The 24,196-nt window shown below is 33.7% G+C and overlaps 1 long non-coding RNA gene across 1 annotated transcript; it reads right to left on the bottom strand.

Annotated features, from left to right (window-relative positions):
* Positions 1-19,720: 19,720 nt before the first annotated feature.
* LOC114395359 lies at positions 19,721-20,592 on the bottom strand. The gene is made up of 3 exons (XR_003663007.1): positions 20,489-20,592; positions 20,323-20,403; positions 19,721-19,924 (listed from the first exon to the last, which is right to left on the bottom strand). It is a non-coding gene; the product is annotated as an uncharacterized LOC114395359 (long non-coding RNA).
* Positions 20,593-24,196: the final 3,604 nt, after the last annotated feature.

Below are 24,196 nucleotides of genomic sequence, written 5' to 3'. Positions count from 1 at the left end.
TTGTATGTGAGCATATAATACTTTGTTCTCTTCAAATACCTTGTAACTCTTTTGGCTGCTTTCCAATGATCCATTCCTGGATTGCTTAAATATCTGCCTAATACCCCAACTATGTATGCTAAATCGACGCGTACATACTTGGGCATACATTAAACTCCATATAGCTAATGCATAGGGAATCTTCTGCATTTCCTGAATTTCCAAATTTCCTTTTGGGCACTGTTTGAGACTAAACTTGTCTCCCTTAGCAACTGGAGTATCCCCGGATTTACATTCTTGCATGCCAAACCTTTTAAGTACCTTTTTGATATAGCTCCTTTGTGATAATCCTAGAATACCCCGAGATCAATCTCGGTGTATCTGAATTCCTAATACAATCATCAAAATAGTGGCAAGTAGTATGTCATCAACATATAAGACCAGGAAAATGTACTTGCTCCCACTGAATTTGTGATACACACAATCATCAACAAGATTCATCTCGAAACCAAATGAGAGAATTACTTGATGAAATTTGTGGTACCATTGATGAGATGCCTGTTTTAGCCCATTAATGGATTTTGTTAGTTTGCAAACCATATTCTTTGGGTCTCTTGACACAAAGTTTTCTGGTTGCACCATATAAATTGTCTCATCAATGTTGCCATTGAGAAATGCCATCATGACATCCATTTGATGAAGTTCCAAATCATAATGTGCAACAAGAGCCATGATTGTCCTAAAAGAGTCTTTCGATAAAACTGGAGAGAAAGTCTCTTTAAAGTCAATCCCTTTCTTTTGGGTATAACCTTTCACCACAAGACGAGCCTTATACCTCTCCACATTACCTTTGGAATCCCGCTTGGTCTTAAATATCCATTTACAACCAATGGGTTTCACACCTTCTAGTAATGGGACAAGTTCCCAAACCTTGTTGTCTTGCATGGACTTATACTCCTCATTCATTGCTTCAATCCACTTTTCTGAGTTGGAATCTTGCATGGATTGATGGATGTTGATTGGGTCATCTTCCATCATACCATTATTTTCCTCATGTTCCTGGAGAAATACCAGATAATCATCTAGAATAACACTTCTCCTTTCTCTTGTAGATCTTCGCAAAGGTACTGGCTCATGAATCATAGGTTCTTGAGGATCTTGAGTTTGTTCTTCATGAACAACCAAATTATCTTGAGTGGGGGATTCAATAACAATATCTTGTAGAGGTTCCAAATTTGCTTTATCAAAAGCAACAATATGAATCGGTTCTGGAATTGTTACTGATTCTTCCTCTAAGACAAAGTCTCTAACCTTATTCTTCCCCCAAACTCAATATCCTCAAAGAATGTGGCGATTCCCGTCTCAAAAGTTGTCTTTAATTTGGGATCATAAAATTTATAGCCCCTGAATCTTTTAGAATAACCAATAAAGTAGCTACTCACTGTTTGGGAGTCCAATTTCCTTTCATTTGGCTTATAAGGCCTTGCCTCAGCTGGACATCCCCATACATGAAAATTTTTCAGACTAGGCTTTCGCCCAACCCAAAGCTTATAAGGTGTTTCAGCAACTGTCTTGGTTGGCACTTTATTTAGAATGTAAGCTGCAGTCTTTAGTGCCTCTCCGTAGAGTGACTCTAGTAAGTTAGAATGACAAATTATGCTTCTTACCATATCCTTAAGAGTTTTGTTTCGTCTTTCAGCCACACCATTCATGTTAGGTGACCCCGACATGGTGTACTGTGGGACGATTCCACATTCCTCTAGGTACTTGGAAAAAGGCCCCAGACGTTGTTTACCTGAACCGTTATATTTGCCATAGTATTCACCACCACATTTAGATCTGACTCTCTTGATTTTTTTGTTGAGTTGATTTTCAACTTCAACTTTAAATGTTTTGAACACATCCAGAGACTGTGACTTTTCATGTATAAGAAACAAGTATGCATATCTGGAGTAATCGTCTATGAATGATATAAAATATTGTTGACCATTTCGTGAAGGTGTATGAAATGGCCCACAAATGTCCGTATGTATCAATTCCAAGATGTCTGTAGCTCTATATGCACCTAATTTCTTACTTTTGGTCTATTTACCTTTAATGCATTCAACACAAACATCAAAGCTTATGAAATCAATGGAATCCAAGATTCCGTTTGACGCAAGTCGTTCAATTCTGTTCTTAGAAATGTGACCTAAGCACTTGTGTTATAATGCTCTTGAGTTTGTATTATCAATTCTACGCTTAGTACCACATAATTTTGCATTAAAGGATTCACCATAGGAAGCTACAATATCAAGTAAATATAGATTATCATTAGCCAAGAGTGAACTCGTTTCAACAATATCTGAATTGAAAGACAACCTATACACATTGTTTCCAAATGAACACAAATAACCCAATTTGTCCAAATAAGAAACTGAAACCAAATTCCGTCTAAATGACAGTACAACAAAAGTGTCTTTCAAATCCAAATAAAAACCAGTACATAATAATAATCTAAAATGCCATATAGCTTCCACCTCTACCGATTTACCATCTCCAACATAGATCCATCAATTGGCTTCTGGTAGCTTATGCAACCCTTTATTGAAACATTGATGTTAGTAGTGGCACAAAAATCTAACCACCAAGTGTTCCTTGGTACTAAAGCTAAATTGACCTCATAACAAATCAAAGTAAGAAACTTACCCTTCTTTGCATGCCAAGCATGATATTTGGTACATTTCTTCTTTACATGTCCAGGCTTACTGCAAAAGAAAAACAGTTGTCACCTTGATTTTGTTTCTTTTGTGCTGGACCCTTAGCAGCTTCATTCTTGTGCTCCTCAGTTCTTTTTCTTTTTCTTTTGCCCTTGTCTTTAGAGGTACTCACAACATGAGCACTTTTAGTCCTTTCTTGCTTCAGTCTTTTCTTTTCTTGAACACAGTATGAAATGAGCTCATTAAGAGACCATTTCTCCTTCTGACAGCTAGCAGAGATCTTAAATTGACTAAACTGTGAAGGTAGAGAAATTATACGAATAAGCAAGTCTTCTGATAGCTCAAGCTTTAATGCCCTTAATTTTGAAGCAATATTTGACATTCCCATAATGTATTTCGCCTTATCGCTTTTTGCAAAGCGCTTTTCAATTTCAACAAGGAATTCTTTGACACTAGTTATATCATCTGAAACAGTGCCCCTAAAGACCTTAGGAATGCCACGCGTAATGATCATAAGACTCATGCGATTTGAGTGATCCCACTTCTCGTGAAGTTTCCTCTGTTCAGAGGTACTGGAATCTGTAGGAGAATGGGGTTTTTCAATCCTTAATGCAATGTTTAGATCCATGCAGCCAAGAATAATTTGCATGTTCTCTTTCCAGTCCTTAAAATTTGTACCATTAAGAACTGGTAACCGAAGATATAGAAGCAACAATTGAAAAGGTCAAAATAAATAATACAATAAGCTCACATAATAGTCATCAATGCATTTAAATAATGATATATCCCATTTCAAGATATCTAGTGCACCATTAATATCAAGTCTTTGGACTGTGGTATTAATTGCTAGTGACATCCTTGTTGTAATATTCAAACATTGATAATAAAAACATATCAAATAACAAACTCATCTTTTGATGTGACTTATCATTCACATGCATGCAAAACCTCATAATTATCACACGTCTAACATCACAGGTGTGTATGTAACTTAGTCAAATGTTAACTTTCCTTTGGGCCAATCACCATTCATATAAATAGTCACACACGTTGACATTTAACATTTCTTATGAACAATCTACACAAGAGAGGTCACTTTGGTGATATCTTGATTCAGTTAGCCCATTTAAATGCTAAATAATTAAAATGATATACCATAACTAAATTTTGAACATTGATGCACCAAACCCAAAATTAAAATTTTTCTCAGTAAATTATTTTACCTTTGTTTATTTATTTTAAATTTTAGAATCCCATGATTGTTATTTTAATTTACTGTAGTGGCCTCTAAAAGTAAGAACGAACACAAAGTACATGAAAATATGTAAAATATCTAAAGTAATTTGCTTGATCTTACCAACAATATGTAAAATATCTAAATTCATTTAAAATTTAGAATATGCCAGGAGCCTGAATAAATACAATTTCCAAAATCATACATGAATCAGGTATGGGTGACTCTGATACCAAATGTTAGGATTCAATCAATCAACCTAATTTGATTCTAACAAACAATCATCAATCCTAATCACATGTTTTCTATCCATGTAGAGAGAATTTAAATTACTGCATAAAGATGAGTAGAACCCCATTGTGTTCCTATACTCAAAATCATGATAAAAAACTAAATGCGGAAGCGTACCTGGATTAGCCATAATGGAATGATGATGAAAGGTTGATCAGAAGATTGGTTTTATGATCTTTCTAATGTAGAGAACCCTTTTCTTTTCTTTCTGAATTTGTTCTCTTCTGATGGGATAAAGAGAAAAAGAAAAGCAAAACTGTACGTCTGTTGCTGCTTTCACTACTACAATGTAGTAAAGCATGCAGTGGCATTTTCGTTATTTAAACCAACTTTTTAAAGAAGTTAAAGGCGGTTTTATAAAACCGCCTTTGTTTTGAATGTTTCAAAAGTAGTTTTATAAAAACCGTCTTTGTTTGTAACATGATTACTGCGGTTTTAGTTAGCACCCGTCTTTAAATTCATCATATTTTAATTTCTTTATTTTTTTCATTTTCTAACGTTAAGAACTACGACTTTTCATTTTCACTCCTTAGGTTTATGGAGGGTTTCATTCGTTCCTTTCTCTCTACTACAACTATGGCAAAACCTGGGTAAGGTCGTGGCTCCCCCTCCGGTTCCGTTTTCGGCTCCTCCTCTGGTTCCTCTTCCCCCTCCGACTCCCATTCCTCCTGTCGCTCACGCTACTTTTCTCGGTCCTGTTCTCCCTCGCGCTCCAAATCCTCTTCCCCCTCCTCCTCGTCCTCCTCTCGAAGCTCCCGCAACCTTAGTCGTCCCCCGCATAGGAGCCACTCTAAGGGGGGTTTTGGAGCGCCGCCAAAACCACCGCGTTCTCCGGATCTTGGCTGCGGCAGAGAGGAGGATGCCGACGAAGATCATGGCGGAGATGAGGGACATGGAGAGGCTGTGGACGGCGGGGAATGGCCCAAGAGGGATTTGACGGCGGCGAAAGAGGAGAGAAAGAGAGAGGTGGAGGAGGATTGAGAGGAAGAAGTAGGAGGCGATTGAGGTGAAGAGGAAGGACCATGTGGCTCCCCATGATTGGGCGTGGCTCCCCCGGAACTGAAGATAATACATATTTCTATCACTTCATCTACTTTGTTTATTTTCTTCTCTATCAAGACCCTGTTCTATCAAAAATCAACTAAAAGAAGCTCTCCCTCCCCCCTAGAATAGCTTATCTAAACACGGTCTCAGAAGTAGCTTTTAAGTATTTTTTTTCTTCAATTTTCAATGTGTAGGATCTTCCACGAAGCAGTGTTCTATATGGATATCACATAGATGGGCCTCGAGACCGGGGTAAGGGGCATCGATTTGATAGCAGCATTGTGCTTGTTGATCCTTATGCGAAACTAGTTGAAGGTCAAAGATATTTTGGGGATATTAGCATGAAGTTGTCTAAGTTTCTTGGCACATATGATTTTGACAGCTTGCCTTTTGACTGGGGAGAAAATTACAAGCTTCCAAATATTTCTGAGGTATTTTTCCTGCACAATTGGCTGTTATAAGTTATAATTATTACAATGTTTTTCCTAGATCAAGGCTTCTTACAAGCTGATTTGTGTTATGTCTATGGCTAGATCCTGCCTTTGCTTTGTATGCTATTACACCTGATGTCTAGTCTTCATTTCACTGAGGATATGTTTCTAGCTGAATGAAGTCTAATGTATGCTCTTCCATTTTCATCATTTTTGTGGCTGCTAATACAGAAAGATCTTGTTATATATGAGATGAATGTTTGGGCATTTACAAGTGATGAATCTAGTGGTTTGGATAGCAACATTCGTGGCAGCTACCTCAGTATGATTGAAAAGGTAATGTTTGTGTTATAATTAAGACAAATATGATGCATCACTTAGATTCATGAGTACAAATTTCTTAAAGTTACATTTCCTTGTGTTTATGAAATGGATTGAAGAAAGTTTTCCTTTGGGTCCAACAACAGTTCAACCATTAAAATATAGACAAATGAGAAAAAGATGTTATATTGACAAAGATGGGGATTTGAATATTGGAATGATGCTAATTTCGTAATGTACTGTTGAAGTTCTGTAGCAGTTTCAAACCCTTGATGGAATAACATATTGACTTTTTACAAAAGTAATGGAAGGTATCTCCTTCCCCCACCACTAGAAAGGAACTGATTTCGATGAGTTTCAGTTAGTAAGGAAGTTTCAGTCTCTTGAATTGTACTTTGGCAGGGATATATAGCTCTCAAATCTGAAGGATAGGAACATGATAGATTTTCCAAAGAGAGTTATATTGGGTTTATCAAATCTTTCTTTGGTATCTCATAACAATACATGACATTGACACAACAAATCTTAATACACTGTGTATGCGAAATATATGCATGTTAAAAATGACTGGAATCCTAGAATGGTTTTAAACTTTCTATAGAAGATGAGAAAAAGTCATTTTCTTCATATTGCGCTCAGAATTGTGATGAGACTCATAGTCACAGCTAGCAAATTTCAGTCTGTTGGGTGGCACATGTTATTTTTGTGTTCAATTTGTTCTATGGTAAATGCAAAGTTCATAAATGTAGTAGTTCTTAGATACTGTGTTACTGCCATATGTTTAAAAGAAGCTTTGTATGTTCTTGTTAGTTACTTGGAAATGATATTCTTGTAGTAATCTTATTAGATACAACTAAATTATGTTATCGTCTTCAATTTTGTGAAATGTAGCTGTTTATTTATTACTATGTGCCTGTACTTACTATTTGTTGTCTTTATTTAAACTTATTTTGTTGCTTGCCTATTAGATTCCACACCTTCTAGAGCTTGGTATCAATGTAGTAGAGTTGATGCCTGTCTTTGAGTTTGATGAGTTGGAATTCCAGAGGCGTCCAAATCCCAGAGATCACATGGTAAACTAGAAAAGTATTATGCTTTGTTTTTTGTGTCAAGGTTTCTTATTGAAGCTCTTCCTTATGTAATGTGTATTCCCCAATAAATCCTTACATTTTTCTGGTATAGAGGTAGTAATGTTAATATTTCCCTAGTGTAACTTTGGAGTGGAAGTATGCTTTACATTATAATTTCCTGGTTCTGTCTTATTTTATATTATCTAAAGTCTTATTTATATACTTTTTGGCTCTTTCCATAAATCTTATCCATATGCAGGTTATTTTGGATGTTGTCTACAATCATACTAATGAGGCTGATGATGCCTTTCCTTACACTACTTCATTTCGTGGCATAGATAATAAGATAATTTCAATAATGCCAACTTTTTCTCATATCACAATTCTACACCAATTAAAAAAAATTCCTGTTTGTCTCTTCTCTCTGTCTCCGTGCACTAGTGCAAAAAGGAAGTTACATAAGTATATATTTCCAGTTTTTCTCATTTAAATTTATTATTTATCTTGTTTTGGGATTGGTTGTTATGGCTAGCCTTTCAGCCAAACTAGGCTCAAGTTAATACAGTTGAAAGTTTGGAAGTATTCATGAAACTAAATTTTTTTTTTTGTCAATAACTGAGTTAATATTGCACCCATATGCTGGGTGAGTAGCAGTCACACACCTTAAATGAAATTGATTTCTGATTTAATAAGTCAAGAGACACTCGTGATCTTTGACACGGGACAAAAATAACAAAAATTATAAACTTTTTAATTATTTGCTTTCTTTAAAGACAAATTCACGTTAAATAAGTTTTGTATATACATTGGCAGTTGCAATTTTTCAGTTGGATGGCTTATTTTTTTATTTTATTTTTTCCACCTATATATATATATATATATATATATATATACATAAACAAAGAAACCGAAGCGGCGGCAGAGCCGCACAGGATCGGTGAAGGGAGAAGAGAGAAGGATGAAAAATAGAAATTTATTGAATCTAGAAAGAAGCGCTTACAAAAATCTTGTTTCAGAGCACCTCTCTTCCGAAACCTGAAAAAATGGCTAAATGAAAGGGTGCCTCACAACATACTTGAGGACTCCTTATATAGCCAAAAATCTAAGACCGGTAGTTGCCGGTAGTTTTGACCGGGACTATTTGACTGTTTGTTACAAGACAAGTAGTTTTGACCGGGACTTTAATGGCTACAGGACAGGTAGTATTGTCCATTATTAATTACACATTAATTACAAACAGACGGTTTTGTGACCGAAATTAAATTTAATCTAAACAGATACCAAAACAATCATCTTCGTTTTGGTAAAAGGGATCTTCTTCTTCTTCTTCGGCAGAACTTGTTTCTTCCTTCTTTGAGGATGAAGCTTCTTCCTCCTGTTGTAACATTTGTAGAACTTCCTTCAGATTTTTAGCTAAGACCTCCTTTGATGTCGATCCTGCTAAAAATGCTGCCAGATGAGACTTTTGGTTCAAAAACACAGAAGTCTCTGGATCAGCCGCTTTGAGGAATTCTGGATGGGATTTGAACCATAGTTTTACTTGTTCTGGATCCGCTTTGGATGAGTCAAATTGTGTCCACCATTTTACAAATGCGTGTCTTTGTAGTGATGGATATTGGTTTGTCTTTTCAGTCTTGCTGTAACGATATTGCCATGAGAATATCCATGACAGTGCAAAGCTTGAAAAGTATTTAAGATCTGCTGGAATTCGTGATTCCTGCGAATTGTATTGTTTCTTAAATTGGGAAAATCCTTGTTGGACCGTTTCTGGGAATATCTCTGGGATTGGTCCAAAGAAGTCCCACCATTGCAAAAACCAATTGGGAAAATTGTAAATTGTGTTGGTCTTGAAATATATCAGCCATGAATGCTTGAAGTGGGTATTTTGGTGCCAAAACACCTTGGTCCAAGCATCAACGTAATCCCAATAGGTATAACCTACCGGATCAAATGGAACTGAAAATCTCTTTCCTTTGTTCAAGTCCGAACCAAAGTGTCTTGGTTGAAGAACTTTTAGTATTTGGATGGTTGAGTGGGTGTTTAAGGTTTGGTCTTTTGGATCTTTGAAATGTTTGATAGATACTGAGTTTGAATCTACCAAAATCAATTCATAAAAAGTTCTTGTCTTCAGGATGGTGGTTGGTTTATAGTGAAATCCTGGTGGGAAAGCCTTGGCCGTCGCCTTGAAGGGATTTTTGTCCCAAAATTCAGGTTCCATCTGCAAAACAGTTAACAATTTATTTTTATAAACATAATTGTTAGTTTGTTTGGTAGGTGGTGTTTGAGCTTTGGCTAAAGGTAGTTTTCCTTTAGTATTGGTGGCTGTTTTGGTCATTGACGCATTTTGGATCATTGTTTGTAAATTTGATTCAGATTCATCATCAGATTCTGAGGCAATGTCTGCCCAAGATTTTTTGATTATTTTTGGAAATTTGGTCAGACCCATGTCTTGAAGGGCCTGAAGGGTTTCAATTGGCCAAGCATAGTCGGCCGATGTTTGTTTGGCGGTTGCCGGTTTGGGAGATTCCTGAGTGGATGGCTCAGGTTTGATTGAGGCAATCTGGGTTGATGACCCTTCTAAATTGGTTTTCTGGGTAGATGACCCAGCCTGGGTTGGTGACCCAGAAGAGGTAGATGATTTCTTCATGGTTGGTTCTGGAAGAGCCAGCCTGGCTCCTTTGCCTGTACTCCTTCCTCCCCGTAGGGAGATTCCCGATGCCTTAGGAGGCATTACCACTTTTCTGTAAGAATTCACGGGTAAGGTAGTCAGGTAGTGAATTTGAGGTGCCCTTGATGTATTCTATGTCAAAATCAAAGACACTTAAAATTGCTTGCCATCGTGCAAAAATTTGTTTTGAGGCAAGGTTTTTAACATCTTTTTGTAAAATATCTTTGGCTGATTTACAATCAACCCTGATTAAAAATTTTTGGTTTAATAAATCCGATTGAAATTTGGAAATGCACAAAACAATTGCTAAAACTTCTTTTTTAACAGTTGAATATTTTAATTGTGCAGGATTCCAATGTTTTGATGTATATGCAATGACATGATCTTGGCCATGGACTCTTTGTTTGAGGATGCCACCATAACCTATGTCTGAAGCATCAGTTTCGACAATTTTAAATGCCTGTGGAATAGGAAGATACAGACATTTAATGGATTGGACTTTGACTTTGATTTCTTTAACCGTTTGTGTATGGAGGTCAGACCAAGGAGGCGGATTTTTCTTCAGCCTATCATGTAATGGCTTGACAATATTATTTAAATAGGGGACAAATTCTCCTACGTAATTTAGACAACCTAGAAATCTTTGTAACTGGGTTTTGTCTAAGATTTGGTTGGGGAATTTGCTAGCAAACTCTATTGACCTTTCGATTGGAATGATTGTACCTTGATATATATTGTGACCAAGGAATCGAATTTGAGTTTGGAAAAGATTGATTTTTGATTTGGAGACTGCCAAACCATTTTGTTTGATGATATGTATGAAGGTTTGGAGATGTTTGAAATGTTGGTCAATGTTTTGGGAAAAGATTAAAACATCATCTATGTAGACAATGACAAATTTTGAATAGGGATTAAAAATATCGTTCATAACTTTTTGAAATTCTGAAGGGGCATTCTTCAGTCCGAATGGCATCACGTTCCATTCATATTGCCCGAAAGGTACAGTAAACGCTGTTTTGTACCTATCTGATTCTTGGATTTGGATTTGCCAAAATCCAGATTTCATATCAAATTTTGAAAATATCTTTGCAGAATTTAATCTGTTAAGCAAATCTTTTTTGTTTGGAATAGGATATCTAATCCATTGTAATGCTTGATTTAATGGTTTGTAATTTATGACTAAGCGGGGTGTTCCACGCTCAATCTCAGATTGTTTGTTAACATAAAAAGCCGCACAAGACCATGGGCTTTTGCTTTTCCGGATTAGGCCTTTATCAAGCAAATCCTTGATTTCCTTTTGACAGTATTGAAGAAGTTCTTCATTCATTTGGATTGGTCTGGCTTTTGTGGGAATTTGTTTTTCCCTAAAGTCTTTCTCATAAGGGAGATCGACAATATGTTTCTTTCTGTCCCAAAATGCATGTGGCAATTCAGAACAAACGGTCGATTCAATATGATTTAATAAAGATTGAATTCTTTCTTTTACTTGGGGTTTTCCCAGTTGTATCTGAATATTCTTAAAAGATACTTCTTCTTTTAAGAACTTAATTTGATTAATCTTATTTTCTATAAGATTTATATTTCTGGAAATTGGTTTAGTAGAAAAATTAAATGTAATTTTTCTTCCTAAATAATTTGTGGTTATTCCTTCATTAGATATTTGGATGGGAAACAGGGCTCTAATGAAGGGCGTTCCTAAGATTACTTCATTCTTAAGGTTTTTTACCAGAAGAAAGTTTGTGTTAATCTTAAGACCTTGGTTTTCAATGATTGCATTTGATAGCTTAAAATTAATTTTTAATTTTGAGCCGTTTGCCGTACTTAATTTTTCTGAAGTTTTCTCAAAGAATTTTGTAGGAATTAATCCTTCTAAAATGCAGTTTGAATCAGCCCCTGTATCAAATAGGGCCATTGTTTCTAAAACGAAATCATTAATAATTATTTTTATGTTTATGTAAAATTTTTGGATTTTAATCTTGTTGATTAATCCCATAAACATATCATCTTCTAAATTTTCTGGTTGGTTTTCCTCACTGTTGTTGGTACTTTCAGAATCACTATCTTCCTCAAGTTGAGAAAGAATGATCTGATGAATTTCTTGTTGTTGACGAAGTTCTTTTACTTCTCTTTTTAGATTGTTTATCTCTGTTTGGAGATCTTGGATTGTCGTTGGTTTGGTTGAAGAATTTTCTAATCTCTTGAGTATGTTACTTACATCAAATTTGTTGTTTGTGATAAAATCCTTTTGTCTAGGTTTTACTTCTAATGTTTTCTTGAGTTTTTCCAGAAAAACCTTCTTTTCCTGGGGGTCAGGTATGGAATTGATTGCTTCAAACAAGAGATCTTGTTCTCTCGTTAGAGTATTGATTTGCCCATCATCATCATCTGTTGATGATAGTTGGTCATCTTGTTGGATTATGTTTAGGTTTTCATCGGAAAGCACGGAGGATGAAGTTTCTGTTTCTTCCTCCGAGGTTTCTATGAGCAAATTGTTTATTTGCTCTTCAATTGCGGGTTCTAGGTTAAGGTTTCTTAACTTCTTTTTTAGCCTACAGTATTTGCTGATGTGGCCTTGTTTTCCACAATTGTAGCACGTTATTTTTGATTTTGTTTTTTGTCTAGGATTTTCCATTCCTCTATTGGTTGATGGTTTGTGTGAGTATCTCCTCCTTGGAAATCTCTTTGTATTGACCGGTTTATTCTCATGGATTTCTTTTTTAGAGGATTGTTTTTTCTTTTGTTTTGGACAGGCCGGTAGACCAAATTGTTCGCAGAAAGAACCTAAATCTCTCTTTGTTTGAGCCTTTTCTTTGGCTAATTGCCTCTGAATTTTGTCATCCTGACAAATTTTTAAGGCTACCTTTTGGACGTAAGAAATTAATTGACCATAGCTTAAACTTTCATATGGAATATCTCCATTGGCAGATTGACTACGGATTTTATCTCTAACCTTGTCTCCTAATGATCTGGGAAGACCAGCTAGAAATTTTTCTTTCCAAAAAGGTTGTTGACTATCTTCTCTTGTGTAAACCCTAGTTAGGAAAGTATCTCTATACCACCTAAAATCCGCTAAGGTTCTACACTTAAGATTTGACAATAATTCTGCAGACCTATCTTTCCACAAGGATGGGTCTCCAATGAAATGTTGGGCTATTGTAAAAATTAATGTGTTAACAGCGTCAGGAATCTCTTTATCATCGTCATTAGTAATGACTTTTCCATTGAGATCCGTCTTAACTGCGCTGTAAATTTTTGATTTCTCTTCGTTAGTGAGATAATTATCCCACCATCCTTTTAATTGTCCAGAAAATCCTGCCACTAAGATATCTATAATGGTCTCTTCTGAACATTCATGGGAGGTTTGGTAAGCCGTAGCCACCATGGTCATATGTTGGAGTGTATTCATGATGTTATACTCCGTTTGTGCATCTATGTTCCATTCATAGATGTTGTTTGCACTAAAACTCTTAAAATTGTTTTCACCTCTTTCTTCTAATAGAAGGTCAGGGGCAGTTGGACGTTGATAATATAATTTGGAGGGTGTTTTCCAGTGTTTGGAATTAATTGGATTTATATTCTTTTCTGACACTGATCCTACCTCAGTTGTGTTATCTGAGTTTTGGTCACTATCTTCATTAATAACATTGATTAATTTGGAGGTACTTCTTGTTACCATTTTGGAAGTATTTTCCGAGGCTTGGGGGGTATCTGGAATGACTTTAAGTAAACTACCAATCTTGTTTAGTAATTCACTATGGTTGTCACCTACGCCTTCAATTAAGGATTTAGTTTTTCTAAGTTCTCTAATTTTTCTTTTAGCCTTCTCACTAACTTTGAAAGGTTTGAATAAAGGTTTTTCAATGGGGATTCTTGGCGAAGTTTCCTCTATTGATTTTTGTTTAGGAACTACCTTAGTTTTTATGGTTTCTCCTAAAGCTTGTAAGTATTTGTTGGTATAATTTGCCTGTTCCATTAGGCTCTTAATGTCTTTAGAGGTTATTTCCTCGTTGACATCTTTTGTCTTGAATGGAATTGCCATGACAGGTTTATTGTTACTGTCTTTGATGTTTGGTAGTTGATATTGTGTTGCGGGAGGTAATTCCGATTGGATTAACTCACCATCCTTCACTTGCCAATTTGTTATGACATTTGTTGTTGGATCACCTATGATGTCTTGTTTCCAAGGGTAATCTATATCCTTTCTGATGGCATAAGCATGAAACCAATCAAAGAAAAGGACATTAATTTTGACTCTTTCGACAAATTCGTAGAACTTGTCTTGGATTTGTTTTCTGTTTGCACCCTTGTAATGTTGGAAAAACCATCTCCTTTGAGGTTCATTCTCCGGAGAATAGAAATCTTTCCTAAGGGTTTCCTTATCAATGCTAAAGTTGTCAAATAACATCATAAGGTTCCATAGAAGAGTATGTTGGGGATTGGATCGACTTTTGGTCGTCCTCCTGTTCTTGGTTGTAAGTTGTTCTAGGTATGCTAGAAGTAGTGTCTAATCCTTGGAGGTTTACAGTAGGGAACTGGTTATGTGACTCAGATCTGGTTAGTCCTACTGGAATTGAACGGGTTCTAACTGAAAAAGACCTTCTGGCTGACTCATATTCAGACCTAGAGGCTTCTATCCTTGATGAAAAAGAATTTCTCCTATTGAAGGTTATCTCTACCTTTCCGGAGTTATCTTGCTTAATATGCTCTATTGTTGGAGCGGGTCGGGGAATAGACGGTGTGGCCTTATCCATAACCCATCTTTCGGGAAGAGTTACTTCATCCCATTTTATTTTTCTCGGGAGAGACACGTTAGCCTTTGTCATATCAGTGATAAACAAGGTTGTTTCTCCTTTTTGAGGTTTTAACAGGACTCTAGATGCACAAGTATTCATGACCTTGTACTGGATCCTATAAATTAAGGCTGCTGGGATTGATCCTTCTTTCATGTCAAGGCCATGAAAGTGGATGTTTAAGAACAGAGAGTCAAGAATGTTTCTGTCCATCAGACTCACTGTTTTGTTTGGATAACAATTAAAATATATTGGACCTTGTCCTAGGCTGGTTTCGACTGTTCCAATTAGGGAGTCTTCAAATTGATTATGCCTAATATCTCTTAGACACATTAAAACTGCTGCATCTATGCCCATATCAATTAAGGGCTTGATGGCTACTTGTACACAACCGATGTGTAGATATTTATACTTACGGCTATGTTCATAAATTGAATTTTTTGAAAGTAGATGAAATTCTTCCCCTATATCTTGTCCTAGAGGAATATTGTTTTCTACTGTTTTGATTATGTAATCAAAGTTGTGTTTGTCTTTAATTGTTTCAGGAACGTATAGTTGATCCTGAGGGATTTCTGGAATGTTCCAGTCATCCATGTTTTGATTAATATCTTCGAATCGGACTTCCTCATCGAAGAGATTGTGTTTTGGGGCGACCTCTTGGGTCTGGTTATCTTGATCATTTAAGAGATTGGTGTTTCTTGAAGAAGATGAAGAGGAGGAATTTGAGCGAAAAGATGAAGAGGAGGAATTTGAGCGAAAAGAGATACGGGAAAAGGATCGCAATAATCTAGACATAATTAAAACATTCTCTAATATCTTTGCCTTCATTTGGTTCCATAGAAATCTTTCCATAAGGCTATATGTTACAGAACTTCTTGGATCTGAATAAATGAAAAAGAAGATTTTTTTTTTTTTTAAATACAGACAATATAGTTTGAACATTACTTCTATAGCCACCAGTATATTATGTCTCAATATTTTATTTGAACAATACACCTTAGCCTTACTGCCCTTTCTCATCCACGGGACTTACTGCTACAGTATCATTCAACTAAAATATCAGACTGCTGTGCTTCCAGAAAATACTGTTCAAACACATACTGTTTAAATTAAAATTACTGTACATGCTTCAGATCCATAAGTTCAGTTAACATATGCCCTTACGGACACTATTCCTACTTCCCCATCAGGCTCTGATACCAGAGGTCAGCGGAGTAGGATCAAACGGACAGATAGGAAGTAAGAATGCAGTATGAATAATGAAATGAAAATATAAACTTGAAAACATATATATATATATATATATATATATATATATATATATATATATATATATATATATATATATATCAGATTTCATCTTTTCTTGCATTGTAGTTGTTTGTGGTTCCTTTTTTTGGAAATTTATATAAGGATGTGATTTCTGATTTTTGGTTAGGTGAACATTTATAGGCACTACTAAAAAAAGGGCTTTTTACGACGATTAATAAGTGCATTTAACGACGGTTATCAACCGTTGTTGTTTAAAATGTCGTTAAAACGAAATCAGTTTTTACGACGGTTATTATCATAACCGTCTTTGAATGTAAGAACCTTTCAAAGACGGTTATTAGTTAATAATCGTCTTTGTATGCTGTATCAGAGTTCACATTTAAAGACGGTTATTTGTTAATAACCGTCTTTGAACTGTGTGTTAGAATAGGCATTCAAAGACGATTATTAGCTAATAACCGTCTTTGAAAGGTGTGTCTGACTTTACAATCAAAGACGGACGGTTATTAGCAAATAACTGTCTTTGAATGCTGTGTCAAAATAGGCATTTAAAGACGGTTATTTGCTAATAACCGTCTTTGAATGTTGTGCCTTTCAAAGACGGTTAATTGTTATTAACCGTCTTTGAATGTTATGCCAAATTTTAGATGGAGCAGTACAATAAACATGTCTTTTTATTCCTTCAATAGAAGACTTTTACATAAATGAAAATATATCAAAATGTTTGTTTTACTCATTGATGTTATATCCAATAAGATGAATTTGACTAGTATGAACTGGATAACAAAAATTAGAGCTAAGAGCAGAAATCTATACAACATTTACAACAAAAAATGATTTAATCTTACTTGAGTCATGTTTGGTGCAAAAACCATTACAATATTACGTGCATTCATGTTGTTCAAGTTTTCCATTTGAGCAACATTTACCATTAAGTTTATTGCCCAATCTAGCAAAGCAGCTTCTGTTGGAGGAAGAAGCCTCACAAGCTGAGCACATTCTTCTTCTGACTGGGATTGCATCACCTGCTCTAGCGAAAGAGGGTCCAATACTCCAGTTGGTAGCTCTCTAAACCAAGCCTATGAAGGAACAGAAACACATAAAAATTATTCATGAGCAAATTTTCTGGCAAAAAATATTTTGTTTACAAGTTGATATATTTTGTTTACAAGTTGATATATTTTAATTTTCTGGCAAAAAGAAAAGAATGAAAACATAAAATAAGTGAAGAAATAAAAGAAAGAAAAAATGAGTTAGTGCCTTAGTGGCCTCTTTAATGCATCCACCATTATAAGAAATAATTTTTCAGCTAAGAAACTGATGCTCTTAGGATATCAGAAAGCAACATTAGAGAATTTTTTTTATTTTTTAAACACACAATTAATCTTCATATTATTGTAATCTTTTTTCATCTTAAATGTATAATTAAAATCCGAGTAAAATTAATACACTCGGGAATCAAATGGTGTATATTTACATGTTTCCATTTTGAATGACTAACAAAAATATTCATTATGAAAAGTCTTATTCTCTTCTTTATCTTTTGTATTAATTTAACAATGAATAAAAAATTAAATTACTTTAAAAAATATACATATATAAAAAGTAAAATTTTAAGTAACCATATCTCTATCACATAGCCTTCTCCAAAATTACCAGGTTTCAGATATGACTGCAATTGCATCACTGCACCAGTTACAAATAATAAAACACATCACTCATTTAAAACTTCATACTCTATTATCAAAATATGATTTATAGAGGAAAGCAGAGTATATAATAAACTCAAGGATACTCATAATTTACAAAGCAACTCTTGTTTAATAAGCCAGTAGAAAGAAATAGAGTACACTACTTGTAATAAATATTGTTAGAGAAAAAAATAAGTGAAAAGAAATAGATCAATACATTGCTTAAAGGTATTCAGTATACATTTAGAACAAACTTGAGTCTATAACTCCCCCACAAGAGGGCAATACATGAATTAATAAAAACTAATGCAATTGGTTGTAATTTTTATTTAATGATTAAAAACTCAATATTCATTAAGCAGCACAATAACAACAATCAATATATATATATATATATATATATATATATATATATATATATATATATACATACTAATAAAAAAGATAAGTGAGGACTGATTGATGCTTACTCAGAAGTGCCACACTGTGGCTAGCCACTTCCCGATACAAGAAGAACACGACGTGGAGCAGCCACTTCACTCATCACTTCATCTTCCATCAGCAAGATATATATATATATATATATATATATATATGACCTGATTTAAAATGTATTTTATAATAAAATCTTAAAATATAACAATTACATATATTTATAAATAATAATCATCACCTAAGAAGAATAAATAATCAAGTTAATTGAAAAAGAGTTTTTCTTAATGGTATATAAAATCTAGTATTTTTAATTAAATAAATGTATAATGTTAGACAAAAATATATATTATAATGTCAGATAACATTTTTTATATAATTAATTTTTTTCTATTTTAAATTAATCTTAATTATCAAAATTAAGACATATATATATGTGTGGATAATAATTAATTTAATTATTTCAAATCAGAATATATAAGTATTCAAATTACCTCAATTATTATATTTAAATAATTCTATGAATTAAAAATATAAAAAGTTTCTCAAAAATTTTCTTGCTCAATTGCATAAAATGTCCCTATAATTTTATTATAATAAAAAATTTAAAATAATCTTAATTACCTTAATTAAAACATACTTATTCTAATTAGAAAATATACTTATTCTAATTACCTTAATTACTATATTTATATAAAAAATTTAAAATCATCTTAATAACTTAACTAAAACATATACCTGAGTTACTAACAATTGATTAAATTATTTCAAATTAGAAGATGATTCTGATTACCTTAATTACTATATTAATATAATTTTATGAATTAACAAATAAAGAATAAAATCTCTAAAAATGAACAATTTAATTGCATAAGTTTTCCCTCTCAAACTTATTTACTTTTATTATTATTATAAAGATAAAGATAAAAATATTCCTAATCATACCATAAGATTACAATTGTTGCATAAAAAACTCATTATAAAATTATGATTAGCAAGTGTACATATAAATTGTTTGACTAACCAAATCAAGAAAGAAGATCTGAATCAGATCCAAGCATGAGACTATTAAGAACACCCGAAAGTGTTTCCACACCAAAGAATATGCCAACAAAAGTAGACAAGATAATAATCAGATCAAAATTAACAAATGAACAAGCAAAAATAGTGGGACTGTTGTTGATTGAGAAAAAAAATGAAGGATGCACTGCTACTTCTAAGTTATATTTGTATCCACTGCTACTTCTAAGTTATACATAATCCAGCCCACACACATGGGACTGCTGTTGATTGAGAAAAAATAGTGGAGTTCTAACTATAGTGTACTAAGTCAAGATTTAGTACAAGTGAAGGATGCTCTACAACAAGCAAAAAGGCCATCATAATACATTTTAAAAAAAAAATCCTAAAGAGTGCTATTAATAAATTAGAAAATACATTTTAATATCTTAAAAGATTTCATTAAAAGTATTATCAAATACCTAAAATCACGTATAGGAAATAATATTATAAAATTATTATATTTATATATTAAAATCTTAATTACCTAAAATCAAGTATAGGAAATAATATTATAAAAATATTTTATTTATATATTATTATCTTAATTACCTAAAATCACGTATAGGAAATAATATTATAAAAATATTATATTATAATACTTAATATTGAAATCAAATCTTATAAATTAAAAGTTTCTATAATTTGTTTAGATGTAATAACATAATATTAGAGGGGAAGTTTTCTCGGATGGTTTGATAGGATTACTCGTGAAAAATTAACCAGAAATTCAAAAAATTAACTTTTGAGCAACCAGCAGACTACAACATATGGCACTAAAGACAGGACAAAAGCATATGTGAGGAGAGTATGTAGAAGCAAACTTCAAAAAACTAGCCACATTAAAATGACTTTCTGGACAAGATACCTTGGCAGGTGTCTCTGTAGATGCTTTCCCAGGAGATTTGCCAGGGAATGACTTTCTGGTTCTCTTTTTACCTTTCTGTTAACATAGAAGCAAACTTCAAAAAACTAGCCACATTAATATAAAATTAAAATTCTAATACAGGGCATATTAGTATTAACTTCATTGGGAGTAATTATTTTCATCAATCCATCTGTTGAATCAAAGTCTACAACCCAACCTCACATGTTAAATATAAGGATGAGAATAAGGATTGAACTCCATGAAGCATTTAATCAAAGGTGATTTTCTCAATTCTCATGTGTTTCTCATTAGAAAACAATCTCAAACTAACAAAAAAAATGGACAATCTGTGAGAGGTGCTTTCAATTTCAATGCAGTAGTTCAACAATGAAATGATATACAACAAAGCAAATTTACTAATGTTACAATTAGCAAAAGCATCAATTGATTAAAATAATCTATAAAGAATAAACCTGCTCTTTATCAGCAAGTAGAATCTTAGTTGTAGCATGTGGGGACTCCAAATATTCCAACAACTTTGTAGACCCCTCCTCCTGAAACCATGTTTCATTTAATAATTTAATTTTAAAAAGTACTAAAACTCTATTCTCAAATGGAGTTATATTATAACAAACTTACCTTCTTCACATTGGTCTTGTTTATTTGAATATTAAGAACATCACAGAAGTCCAATAACTTTTCTTTGACAAATTTGTCAATCTTCTCCTTTATCTTGGCCCTCTATTTTTCCTGCCAATAATTTTTCAACTGTGGGTTAATTACAGCAGCAGACACTCACATTTACAAAAGCAGAAATTTTTGTCATGCATCACTTCAAACACTTAAAATCTGTAAGTTATAGGACAAAGGACAACCAAATAAAAAGACCAATGTAAGGAAAGCAAGAAGGAATTAGGAAACTAATAACAATTAAAACTTATAATGTTTTCATGTTTTCTCTCTGCTGCAATCAAGACTCGCTCACTTCAGCAATCAAATCCAACATGTAATAAACATAAACAGGCCTCCAAATACCAATCACGTGAAAACACTACCTAGGTCAGATCTACCCAAATTTAAACCAAGAACAACAGCCCCCTACATCTAAGAAACACCATATTGAGGAAAGCAATAATCTAAATTCTAAAACCTTATGGCTATGCACAATAAAATAATTGAAACAGGAACCAACATAATCATTGTAAAACATAACAAAATCATGAAAGGCAAAAAAAAAATGGTAATAGAATAACAATATCTTCTTCTGAAATGCTTCTGCTACTACCTCTTGAGCTTTAAACTGTGGCATGCCCATCCTACCAATTAGACAAACTTACTCAAAGAAAGCGAGGACGAAGGCCTTTTCGAGGTTCTAGAGTGGATCCAGATAGGGTTCATGAGGCTAATTTCGCGTTCAAAGAAGGCCTTTTAGAGGAGTAAGGCACTGGAGTGAGTGAAGAGGGCTCGAACATCGGTGCCGAGAGTGAAGGCAGCGTCATTCTTATCGTCGAGCGAAGGCACGGACTGCGGAGTAATGTCGAGCATGTCGCGGGCGTTGTTGGAGTAACCGAGGATGCGGAAGGAGGGCTCGTCAATGGCAATCATGGAGCCGAAGAGCTGGATGAAGCCGCCGAACTGGATTTTGACAAGGTAAGCCATTATCTGCTGCTCAGGGACAGAGTAGTTGAAGGACCTCCCGAACTCACCGGACTGCTTGAAGATGGCGTAGAGCCACGCGTCCATCGTGTACTGCGCGATGGGCTTGCTCCCAGACTCTTTGTTCTCTGTTTCTCTAGCATAAACCCTAATTGCAGCATCTCTCTATCTCTACTCTCTAACCAGAAACGAGAATGCCAAAGGTCCACACCTATTTGGTTTTGATTTTTGTTGTTTACAATTACGACGGTTATAGTTAAAAAATCGGCGTAAATGTTATAGTACATAACATTCTAAGGCGGTTTTTAATAACTGCCTTAGATTGTGCGTAGTAAAATGTGATTTAATTCACAATAATTACAAAAATACCACTGTTCCACTTTTTAAAGCGGTCCCTATATAACCGACGTAGATTCAGTGTCGTAAAAAGCCTTTTTTTTAGTAGTGAGGAGTGCATATTTATAGGATGTGACTTTCTGATTTTTGGAAATTTTGATATGCTGATATCGGTGGTCTTCCTTCTTTCAGGCTTCCATTCATTAAAGCATACAAGTTTGTGGCTTTCAAACAATTATATGGGGAGTTATGTGTCTAAGGTGAGAATATTTAGATGCATCAATCATTCATAATCTTTATTCTCATGTTTCTAAGGATAATGTATGCTTTCATGATTCTTATTACCACCAAAAAATAATTTGTGGATTTTGCTGCTGGGAATGTGAAACTTATTATCACCAAAGAAGCGTGGGAATGTGAAATAAAGAGTAAATATTATTCTTAAAATAATTTCATCCCTCCTCGTTAAATATATCTATTTTTTGATACTTTTTATATAAAATAGGAGAAGGATTTTATTGTTAGAAATATATGATTTTCCTGCAAAAAAATTCTGCAAGAGTTTTCCAAATATATGACTATTTTTTGTGAATTAATATACAAAGAAATGTCCCTTATGAATTTCTTTTATTTTCTGCAGATTTTCTTGTGGAATTAATTTTTCATGAAATATTTAATATTGTATATTTTAGTAAATCACGATAAAGGTTGTATGTAAGTATTCTGTGAATTTAATTTCTTACAGGTTTTCCTCCTATTTCAATATATATTTTTATGAGGTGAAAATGGTTTCTTCTAAAAAAAGAGAGAAACTAGAACCATTATTCTCTAAAGCTTTAACAAATAAGTCTTAAATCTTCACATGATATTTATTTTTGAAATATTTGTTACTTAAAAGTTATGACTTTGTAGCAATAAGACTTATTTTTATTATTTAAAAGTTCAATTAAAAATTGTAATTTTTTTAATAAAAAACTTTTAAAATTCAGGATTGAATACACCCCCCACTTAACAAAAATTATAAGCTTTAGAGAAAAAAGAACTATTATATGATGTAAGTCATGATATTGATAACCCATTTTATAAGAAAAAGTTTAGAGAAAAAAGAACTATTATATGATGTAAGTCATGATATTGATAACCCATTTTATAAGAAAAATTTTCGGCCCTAGCTAAGAGATATAACACAAAATAATTGGATACTTGAAGTTATACTTTTTAGTATATAAAATAGTACTTTTAATTAAGAGTAGTTCAATGCAATTTTTCTTGTGAAATAAACTATTTTTTTCTTTTCTTTTTATTAATTTGAATCACTCTCATGTCACTTTCAATTGTTATTGATTATTACAAGTGTAACATGATAGTACGTTATTACGTCATCAGAGAATGGAAAATAGCACGTGTGAAGACACAGATAACATTAACAATTCAACATCATCATCGTCCAATGTAAAGAGACAAAGGAAGGATTGTACAAGGATAAAGAGAATAAATAGTAGGGACAAAAGGGTCCAACCACACCTGAGGCTGAGCCAGTGCCACCCTGCCTGCCTCTCTTTTCTTTCTTTCTTTTTTACCTTACTTGCAATGCAAACTACAAGATTTCAATTTTTTTAAATCCTTTTGTGCACTGTGTATCTGTCTGAATCACATTTGGTTTGGTTTTGCTTTGAGACATAGCAATGAAGTTTATGAAGCTGGGTTCCAAGCCTGATGCTCTTCAAGCTGATGGAAACTCTATCCGGTTAGTGCCATTAGTTATCATCTCACAACCTCACACCTTCTCTTATGCATGCATTTTGCACCCCTCTTCACCATTCAATTTCAATATCATTGTCATTTCATCATACATGCATTTAAGTTTAGTCAGCTCCTATAACTCAAGAAACTTGTTGACTTCTAATTAAAACCAAGATTTGTTCACACACACCCCATTGTTACAATAGTTTATATATAACTTCTATATTGATGTAAAAAAATCACTCTATCAACCAATCAGAAATCATGGTTGACTTGATATGTATAATTTTTAAGTTAATTGTTGTAAAAGTCTACAAATTTAAGAGTTTGTGATTGGATGACTGCTTATTACATGGTCAAATTGATTTGCAGGTGCACAAAGCTGTTGATGCATGCAAGAATGTTCTTAGAGGACTGCATAGCAACAAAATTACTGAGAGGGAGTTGGACAAGGTTAGTTATTGAAATGCTCATCTTGTCTCAACTTGTTTTTACATTATAATTTAGTGAGCAACACTTTTAGACAGTTTTTCTGCTAAACGTATATAGTATCCATGTTCAAATCTGATTAATTTTATTCTTTTGTTCTCTTTTCGTATGAACAATTTAGTT

The sequence above is a fragment of the Glycine soja genome, chromosome 18 (genome assembly GCF_004193775.1).
Source record: "Glycine soja cultivar W05 chromosome 18, ASM419377v2, whole genome shotgun sequence".
Classification (NCBI taxonomy): Eukaryota; Viridiplantae; Streptophyta; class Magnoliopsida; order Fabales; family Fabaceae; genus Glycine; species Glycine soja.
This window is presented reverse-complemented; position numbering and strand designations above follow the sequence as displayed.